Raw genomic sequence first — 10,382 nt, forward strand, 5'->3', positions numbered from 1 at the left:
AGGGCATTGAATTTGGAGTGGGTTTGTTTGAATTGAGTGGGAGAATCGGTGGTGGTTTTTCTTTTTTATTTTTTTCTTAGGGTTTTGTCGTTAATGGCAGAAGTGAGAACAAAAACTCATGATCTGTTTTGTTTGGAGGAAGGAGACACGTGCGTGGCGCATGCGTGCGTGCGAGATTTAGGCCCGAGCCCAATTCGATTTCCGAAATTTTCCGATTTTTTTTCGCGCAGCTTCAAACTAAAATTGCCGATTTGTTACCGGTCTGATTTTTGCGAATGAGATATAGAAACGATCAGGAGAGAATTTCCAATCCAATTATCCATAAAACACTCTATTCAAACCGTGGTTGACATATAAGAAGATGGAAAATGCCTCGAAGTACGTACGTGACGTAAGTTACGCGAACGAATGAAATCTAAATTCATAGATAATGTCAACCCGAATCAAAATACGATTAAACGGCATAAACAACACAATTGGAAAGTTTAGAAATCATGGACAGAAAAACCAACACCCCACCCCCAAACAAATTTTAGACAACAGAGTTTAAAAAAATTGTTTTAAACGTGGGTCTTTTAAAGTCAGATTCCCAAGACTTCCTAGATTACTATTTTTATGATTTTAAATTTTTTTTATTTTTTATGAATAAGATTTAATATAAGAAAAACAAAAAGAAAAATAGACATAATTCACATCATAGAGGAACATGACTCAAAAACCGAGAAAACATGCAATAGTGGAAAACGTGAATTATGTTAAACGTGGACTTAGGATCCGGTACTTACAGCCACACACTCCATATGGAGGGCTCAATTACCTAAATGGTACACTTATCAATATATGGAAGTGAAAAGACGTACACCAAACAACAAAATGAGCCGTTTATAGTCAGATACTCGAGACTTTAATAAATAACTGGATATATATATATATATATATATATATATATATATATATATATATATATATATATATATATATATATATATATATCCCCTGCAGTTTTCTATATATCAACAACCTAAAGAGTTGTGGGTCTTTTCATAAATAAATAACATGGAATGCACCCCAAACAGAATTAAGCACCAAGATTTTCTACGATGCAACTTAGTGAAATGAAAGCGAAAAGTCTGATAGATCTAGAACATAGCCGAGCATGCACCTTCTTCTTCATCTTTGAACGAGAGTGTGTCTAAGTGAATGATCATGAGAAAATAGATGTTTGTGGAAGATATGTTGGATATGGATAAGTTTTAGAAGGAAAGAATGGAAAAAATGAGAATGTGGGTTTAGCACAAAACTCATTCATGGTGTAGGTAGGAACTGTCTCAATTCTGAAAATGAAAGTGTCACGTGCCTTTTCCTTGGGAATTAGTTCCATATTAGGAGGATTTAGAAAATCATTAAGCATAGAAAAAGCAAGAGGGTCAAGTGCAAACTCCCGGTTCCTTTGAAAAGGTGGAAGGTGGGGAATATTATTGATGGAAAATGAATGAGTGTCAGCTAGAGCTCTCAGGTCTAGATCATCAGAAGCCTTGAGAAATGCAAGACAATCCTCAATAGGTGGGTTAAAAGAACCACTGGGATAGAGGGTGAAAAATTCATTTTCCGTCATAGCGTCAAGGGATGAATGGATGTTGGCAGGGTGGGACTCGCGAGGTGGCAAGAAAAAGTTGCTAAAGAGACGAAGGAAATCCTCCTCGACTTCCAGGGAGTTCTCGTCGAAGTTGGAACTTCCAAAGGAAAGGAATTTGTGCATCTGATCATCCGAAAACGTGGTTTTGAAATAATCTTGAGATAAACTCTCGATCATGCAAACTTCTCCATCGATAGTCGTATATGGGAACTGTTTCATTGTTTTAAAAACATTTACTTCAACAGAAAGATGGCCAAAAGATATGGACATCGAACCATCACGGCAGTTTATGAACGCATTGACAGTATCCAAGAAAGGACGCCCTAAAATGATCGGAACAGAGTCGTTAACGACTGTATTGAGGATAATAAAATCCGCAGGATAGTAGAAATCCTAAAATTTAACAAGCACGTTTTCAACCACACCCTCAGGATGCATAATAGACCGATCCGCTAATTGCAACGTCATTTTAGTAGGTTGCATCTTTTGTAGACCTATTTGTTTGTATAGATAATACGGGAGTAAGTTAACACTTGCCCTCGGGTCTAATAAAGCGGTCGTCATGTGGGAATCTCTTAAGGTGCATTGTACAGTAGGACGACCAGGGTCCTTGTACTTAACGATTCTATTATGTTCGGTTAAAGTTAGAAATTGTTTAGATAAAAAGGCATCTTTAGGAATATTTGTCTTACGCCTAGCATGGTGAGGTAACTTTTTAATTGCTTCAAGAAAAGGAAGGTTTATTGTTAGATTTTTGAAAACTTCCCTAATCTCATCATAATTTGTATCCTTGTTCAACATGGCTAATCTCTAGGGAAATGGTGGTTTCTCTCTATATTTAGCATATGGATTAACAGGATGTTTAACCTTGGCCTTTTGTTTCTTAGGTTGTGGTTTAACTGGTACTTCTACAGTGGTAAGATCTTCAGTTTCTATTTCGGTATCTAATTCAATATCTGGTGTAGGGACTACTGGTGGGGTAACTATAGGCATAGTTACATTGTTATCAACCACTCTGCTAAAACGGAGAGTGGTGATGGCATTTAGCTCACCTACGTTTGCATTTTCTATACTAGTATTACCGTTTACCTCAAAGGCTGTGTTTGTTATTTTAGGATTAGGTATCGCTTGACCTGGAAACACACCTTTGTCTTGTACTTTCTCTTGTGCTAACTATTGTAAGGAAAGTTGGATGGCTTATAAAATCTGTTGTTGGGATTGCATAAAGGCGTCAAAATGATCCGGTTGTGAAGGAGTGTTAACTATAGGTTGTGTGATAGGAACTATGTCACGTTGATTATTAATGGGTGGGTTGTGATAGTTATTATTTACTGGAACTATACCTCTATTAGCATTGTAATTATTATTGTTATAATTATTATAATTACCCTGACCTTGTCCTTATCATGGTGGAGCTTGATTGTAGTTGTTTGTTTGCCTAACATTTTGATTATTAAATCCTGGAGGTGTTACTTGTTGATTATTTCTCCAACTAAAGTTGGGATGTTGTCTCCAAGGGGCGTTAGGAATAGGATAACTATTAATTGAGCAAACATTATCTTGTTGTGATGTTTGTTGTTCATAAGCAAGAGAACAATAGGAGTCGGGATGCTCAGGACTCAAACAGAAATTACATGGATTGGAGTTGACATTCATGACGAGGATAGGCTTTTGTTGAACAGAAATAGCATCTACCTTTTTAGTGAGAGATTCATTTAAAGTTTGTAGTTCAGGATCGGGTTTAATCTCAAATATATCGGCGGCCTTAACTGTTGTAGAAGAACTAGCGGAATGGGAGATATCGTCACTACCCTTAGTTATTATTACGGTTTGTTTGATCTTCTAAAAATTTATAAGCCTCTGAGGCTCCTTTACTGAGGAAACTACCCTCATTCATTATATCAAGCACCTTTTTGTGGTGGTGTAACAGTCCCTTGAAAAAAGGCACGAACTAATGTGTCTTTCGCGAGGTTATGGTGTGGACACTATAAGAAGATTGGTGAAACGATTCCAAGCCTCTGAAAATGATTCATGAGGATTCTGTCGAAAGAAATGAATCTTGGAAAACATTTCATCTGTCTTTAGTGGTGGGTAAAAATATTCCATAAATAGTTGAACAAGTTTGGCCCATGAGTCCACAGAATTAGGCACTTGGGCAGTTAGCCAAGACGCCGCCTTATCGGCTAAAGTTAAAGGAAACACCCTTAGTTTAATTTGTTCAGCACCAACCGTAGGATGGTGGAATGTAGTAAGGACTTGTTCAATTCTACGCATGTGCTGATAAGGTTTTTCATGGTCTAACCCATGAAAAACGGGTAACAAATTAAATATATTTGGGGGGATTCGGAAATCCCCCGCTGGGTCTGCAAGAACGATACAAGATTTTGGGCTATCGTTCAAGGCTTTGTAAAAGTCAGAGAGAGGAGACTCTCTTTCTTCAGCCATTATTTCAGGTGGAGTGTGTGGTATATTATCTAGAGGTGTAGTGAGTGGTATACTAGAAAAGCGTGTTTGTTGATGTTGCTGATTGATTACGTTAGGCGTTTTTCTTCTACCTGATGTTAATCTCATACAAGGCTAAGACCAATCTTAACTAGACACGACAACACTCAAAACAATCCTGATATGCTAGTATAAACCTATAACAGGAGATGCGAGGAGTGGAAGAAAGAAGTACCGGAATGCCTCCTTGCTTCGCTTATGAATAGTGTCTTGTATACGCGAGCTCAGTGTGTGTAACAAGTTAGAAACACTAAATAACTTGAAGTAATGGAAGTTTGAACTAACCAGTGAAAATCGAGCTTTTCCAGAAGAGGGCGCGGCTCGCGCTCAGAATTAGCCAAGGTAGGGAGCGGGTCGCGCTCAGGTCCAACTCGAGTTCCAGGCGCTTTAGCGCAGAGGGCACTCGAACTTTGCCTTGGTAGGGCGCGGGTCGCGCTCAAGTCCAATTCGAGTTCCAGGCGCTAGGGGCGCTCGAAGTTAGCCTTGTATGGGCGCGGGGCGCGCTTAGGCTTGTTCTTTGAAATTTTTAGAGTTTCTGAACCAAACAATCACTGTTAGAATCAAACAAGGGTGGGTGGGTTTAATGGGACTTTGAAAAGACTAACAATACTAATGAAAACAATTCTAAACGGAACTAAGATGGCAGCGGCGTCATTTGATAAAATAGAAAACAACTGTTTTACCTATGAATAAGTAACGAAACTCAAACGCGAGTAAAACTAGAACTATTTTCTTTCCTATCAATATTTTTTTCTACTCTCGTTGCTATTGCAATATAGTTGGAATAGACGATTAGTTCCACTCCTAGTTCTTTAGAATTCTAAGTTAACTACGATTATCAGTCTATCAAATCAATGAGAGTAATGATGGAAATTATACTACGATGGCAATTCAAATACTAAGGTTTGAATCTAGATAAAGAATTAGGGGAATTTGATTCCACCTTGAATTCAACTTAATAAACTAGCATAGATTGTTGTAATCTAATTCTTCCGTTCTTACGATAAGAATTGGTCGTTCTAATCCCTAATCATTCATGGCAATCTCTACCAAATAATGACTAGCATGTGAGGAAGTTCAACCTATTCTCATGGCGAATCCACTACCTTCTAGAGTGGAATAGAATCTTACAACTATTTCTACACTACACAATCCAGTTTTCATCAAGGCTTCCTCAAACCCCTCTAATGGAGGTTTAGCCTTGATTCATAAAACTATCATTTCTATATGAGTTAAAACAAGACATGATATAAAGATTATAATTTTACTTATTTGAATTAAAAAGGAAATCTAATCATGCAAGGTTGAATTGAAACTAAGAAATGATAACAACTAACAACTGAATTTAGATCTAAGTAATTTAATAAACCAAAACTAAATTTATGAATAACTAACTACTTTTATTAATCTAATGAAGAATTATCAATGATTCAATAACTAAATTAAAAAGAATGTAATGAAACTAAATTATGGAGTCTATATAATTAAAAACAAGGCTTTTTCTCTTTGAATTTTGGCCTTTAATCACAGAACTTTTTAGCAACCAACCCTTGCTCCTTCATCTTGCAAAAGTGATACATTTCTGTACATAATCGACTCCAATGCCTGAAATACATAAAAGAACATAATCAGCATTAACTCTTATTTATTACTCGCATAATTGGTCTAAAAGTATTATTGTTAAGGGGTTAAAACTATAGTTTTGGGCTCTTATCACTTCTCATCTTTTGTCTCACCAGCTTCGCATCTTCCCTCATGTGCAAACGGTGACATGTGAAGCCTGGATCTAATCCAGTGATATCCTCATTTACCCAAGCAAAGACATCTTCAATTTCAGACAAGAACTGTACCAACTTGTTCTTTCACTCATCAGGCAAACTGGACCCTACTGACGTAAACTTCTCTTCCTCCCCCACCCCTAAATTCACTATTTCAATCTCGTCCAGAGTCTTCGGACCCATCGTTACCTCCGCCTCCCCCTCCACAGCAGCACACTATAATTGCTATGCCTGCCTCTTCCTGGGGTTAGATGACTCTCCTCCTGTGTCATGGACCATTCTCTTAACCGTATCCTGATGACTATTCTTTTCTGCCACTTGATTACCACAGACTTCACACATCCCTGTTGGGGTCGGGAATCGAATTACCTGATAGTAGGTTGATGGTTCCGCTTTCATCTCTTGGATCCACCGCCTCCCCAGAATTACATTGTATTGGGAGTTGGAATCTACCGCCATTAATTGAGTGAACACCGTCATTGGCCCCGTCGTCAAAAGTAGCAATAGTTCTCCCATAGGCTCCGTAATACTCCCATTGAATCCATACAAGTTGGATCACGAAAACCTAAGTTGCCTGGGGTCAATCCTCATTTCATCCAAAGCTCCTCTAAATAACAAGTCCACTCCACTGCCGCAATCAATCAACACCCTCTTGACCATGTAATTGCCCATCACCACAACAATGACCAACGCATCTTCATGGGGGGTATTGATAGCTTTGAGGTCCGCGCTGGTGAATACAATCCGATCCCCTCCCTCCGCCAGCCATAACTTGGGTTGCGGATCTCCTATTGTTTCATTGATCTATTTTATGCTAACGATTCTCCTTATCTTATCTCTATGAGCATTATGACTCATAACTTCTCCACTAAAAATAACATTAATGGTTCCCAATATCCTACCCTAAGCCGGCACCTGTCCCTCATTCGGGGCACTCGCTATAAACTCTCTCATCATTCCCTTCTCTACCAACCTCTGAATCAACCATTTCAACGCATAACAATCATTAGTCTCATGATTTCGTACCTGGTGATATGCACAGTACGGCTTGTTCGACATCTCGATCAGTGTACTCTGCGGTCCCTCATATCCCTGAATGTTCTTGATCAACGACAATATCTCACTCAGCGGCCTGTTCAATGGCGTCTGTTCAGGTTCGCGGTATGGCTTTCTCTCCCTATTCTCCTTTCGCGCTCCCTCCCTACTCCTTTCCAGCTATGATGAATATCCGTGGTACCCTCCATTTCCTCTCTCAAAGGACTCTGTATTTCTGTGATCCCCTTCCTTTTCTACGGATGACACTATCTTCGTTGACCTTCTAGAATCCTTCTGTATTGTGTCCTCATACCTTATGTATTTTTCCACCCGTGGATACAACTCATGCAAGGTCGCAATCTCATTCTTAGCCACAGACTGATGTACTCCTATTCCTAGCCGCAGACCTCTTTCAAAGGCTATTACCACTGTCCTTTCATCCAAGTTTTCTACCTTCAATATCTCGGCCTTGAATCGGCATAGATAATCCCTTACCGATTTCGCAGATCTTTGCCTAACATTGAACAAAGCCACGATATCCACCACTCGCCTTTTCTGATGTATGAAGTGATCTATAAACGCCTGCTCCAACTCCTGAAAATTATTTATACTCCTCGAAGGCAATCAATAGTACCAGTCTGACTCTCCCCCTTTAAGGCTAACTGGGAACATCATGCATCGCAGCCCATCATACCGAGCCTCTTGCCAAAGAGGCATTTGTTGTTGAAAATGATGAATGTGATCTGCTGGGTCCCCTTTTCCATTGTACCTTACAAACCTGGGTTGATTGAACCATTTCGACACCTCTGAAGCCCATATAGCATCCACCAGCAGATTACGGTTCAGACCAGCCACCACCTGACTAGCCGCTCCCATTTGGGATTTCATCTATTAAAGGTTTGCCTCCCAGTCATTCTTTATCATCCTCTGGACTTGCTCCATTGTGAGGCCAGCTACCGGGTTCTCAACGAGGTCTGGCCCATCTTCTTCATTGTCAGACTCCTCACCCGCTTCCGCTCTCACTTCCTCCTCAGCTGTTTCTCTTTCCTTTCTTAGTGCGTTATTTTCCTCTCTCAATATTGCGATCTCTTCTTGCATAAGCCGTGTCTCCTCCGAAGTGAACCTAACGGCGGTCTCCTCTCTTTGATCTCCCCCTTCATTACTCACTACTTCCGCCTCCAGCTCCTGCGCCACCACCTTTCTCGGTCGGCCTACTCCTCTCTTTCCTACTGTTGTCATTTTTACATTCCTTTGATCTTTCGATCTCCCCACAGACGGTGCCAAATTTAGTACCACACTTCCTTTCTCTTCTTTCTTTCTCTCTATTTTTCTACGTGTTGCCTCCCTTTTCTCTTATGCCTCCATTTTCTCTCCTGCCTCCCCTTTTTCCTTTCTCATCTCTTTCTCTTTATACCCCTTCCAGACTCATTCCTCCACATGTCCTCTCATCACTCGGTCTCCCTTTCCCCCGTACATCTGCCATGTCCGTAGTCTAGGTATCCGCAGCCACGTTCCCTTACTCCCTAACTCCCCCTATTATGTTGCCTCCCACACAACTCACCGCTGACCAAGTCTCCTCACTCTTCTCCAGACCCTACGCGCGGCCTCAAAAACAATACATATTCTTCAATTAATAACTTATATAGGGTGTAAAATCAGCTTCCGACGGTTCCCCACATTCTTTAAGGATTATGTGAGATATACCGAATTATAACACTCAAAATGTTATTCGCATAACCCTTTCATATACCTAGAATTTGCATTTATTGTTGGTTATTAACTTCTTAAGAAGTAGACCAATATACTTCCCGAGTAAGTGCCCGAATACTCATCACGCACTCTCACATTTTTAACATATGTACTTTTCTTCATTTTTGTTTTTCTTTCTTGGATCTCATTCTGATTTTCAAACACATGCAGGCTACAATATGATAATACATATTGAAACTCTAGACCTGTAAAAAGAACACCGGCTTATTATGAAGGAGTGCTTTTATTTGCACATTTGATTTATGCTTCTTTGTATGGCATTGTTTCTTTAGACAATCTAATGATATATCTTAAAACCTCTCACATACATACACTCGATTCAAAAAATGCCAAAGTTAACACGAGATCAAATGTCAAGGTGCAAACTCTCCCAAGTTCTTTCTCATTAATGTAGAAAACTGTGCTTCTATCGATTTAAGAACACTATGAAAGGACCGGACGATCACCAATATTCATATTTGGAAGAGAGGTAGATGTAATGTAGGATTATGGATGTGATGTTGTTTTTCTATTCGATGTATATAGAGCAGTAGAGTACGTTTACATGTGAATCCATAGAGTTTTTTCCATCACAATAAGAGCTGACTATAACAATATAGATTTTGTATTCGGATATCATCGGGAAACACAAATGAACTCAAAAGTAAAATTGTATTTGGCACTTGGGACGGTTTCCTTTAGGGCCCAAATGGTAAGAAAAACATTAAGTATATGTACTTAACTAATTTCATTTATAAACAATACATTTGCTTTTTTTGAACTGAATATATACAACCTTCTTACATTTCATTTTAGCTCCTGGAACATAAATTGGAACTGACTCTTATAACAAATACAAGATACGGTGAGTGAAATCACTTCATTCAGGAGAGAGGATTAAATTAACTGATTGAGGCGGCTGTCTTTGGTTTCCTAAGTTTTGTTCTTTTTTTTCCCGAGTACAAGAAGATAGGATAGTGCTAAAAATAAATTTTCAAAATTTGTGCTCATTCTGAATGCAGGAAGATGTGATAGTGTTAAAAGGTATGGGTCAGGATGCTTATAGAATGTCCATATCATGGAGTAGGATCCTGCCAAGTATGTTTCACCTCTCTAACTTCATAAATGGGTGTGAATGCTTATAGAATGTCCATATCATCATGGAGTAGGATCTTGCCAAGTTGTATAATAATATGATGTCCTATATGAGCTACTCTTGGTATTGCATTGTATGTGGGTTCAGCAGGACCATCCCTGACATGTATTCTAGCAGCTCTTGTGCTCCACACAGCGTTGCGGCGAAGGACACAGGGATTAGATTCCCGAATTCCTAGTGGCTCCAGAGTGTGTGGAACTACTTCAGATAGTCTGTTTCCTCCATTCTGAGAGAAAGATCTACGATGACTCGACTGCCCCACCTCTGTGGTGGTGCCTGGAACAGTCTCCATGTTCTGCTGAGTCACTACATGCCGACTGGCAGCTTCTATGTTACTCATCGCAATTTGTTCAGTCATGGTAACAAGGACGTATGAAAAATAAGGCCAAGGATATCACGCTTTAACGGAAGACCATGTGGTCGTGGGTTCGGTCCCCACAGACAGCGCCAAAGAATGTCGGGGTAAAAAGTTAAACCGGCATTCCCGATGTAATGGTGCTTCCGAAAGAGATGGGATTAGATATTT

The sequence above is a fragment of the Coptis chinensis genome, chromosome 2 (genome assembly GCF_015680905.1).
Source record: "Coptis chinensis isolate HL-2020 chromosome 2, ASM1568090v1, whole genome shotgun sequence".
NCBI classification, from domain to species: Eukaryota; Viridiplantae; Streptophyta; class Magnoliopsida; order Ranunculales; family Ranunculaceae; genus Coptis; species Coptis chinensis.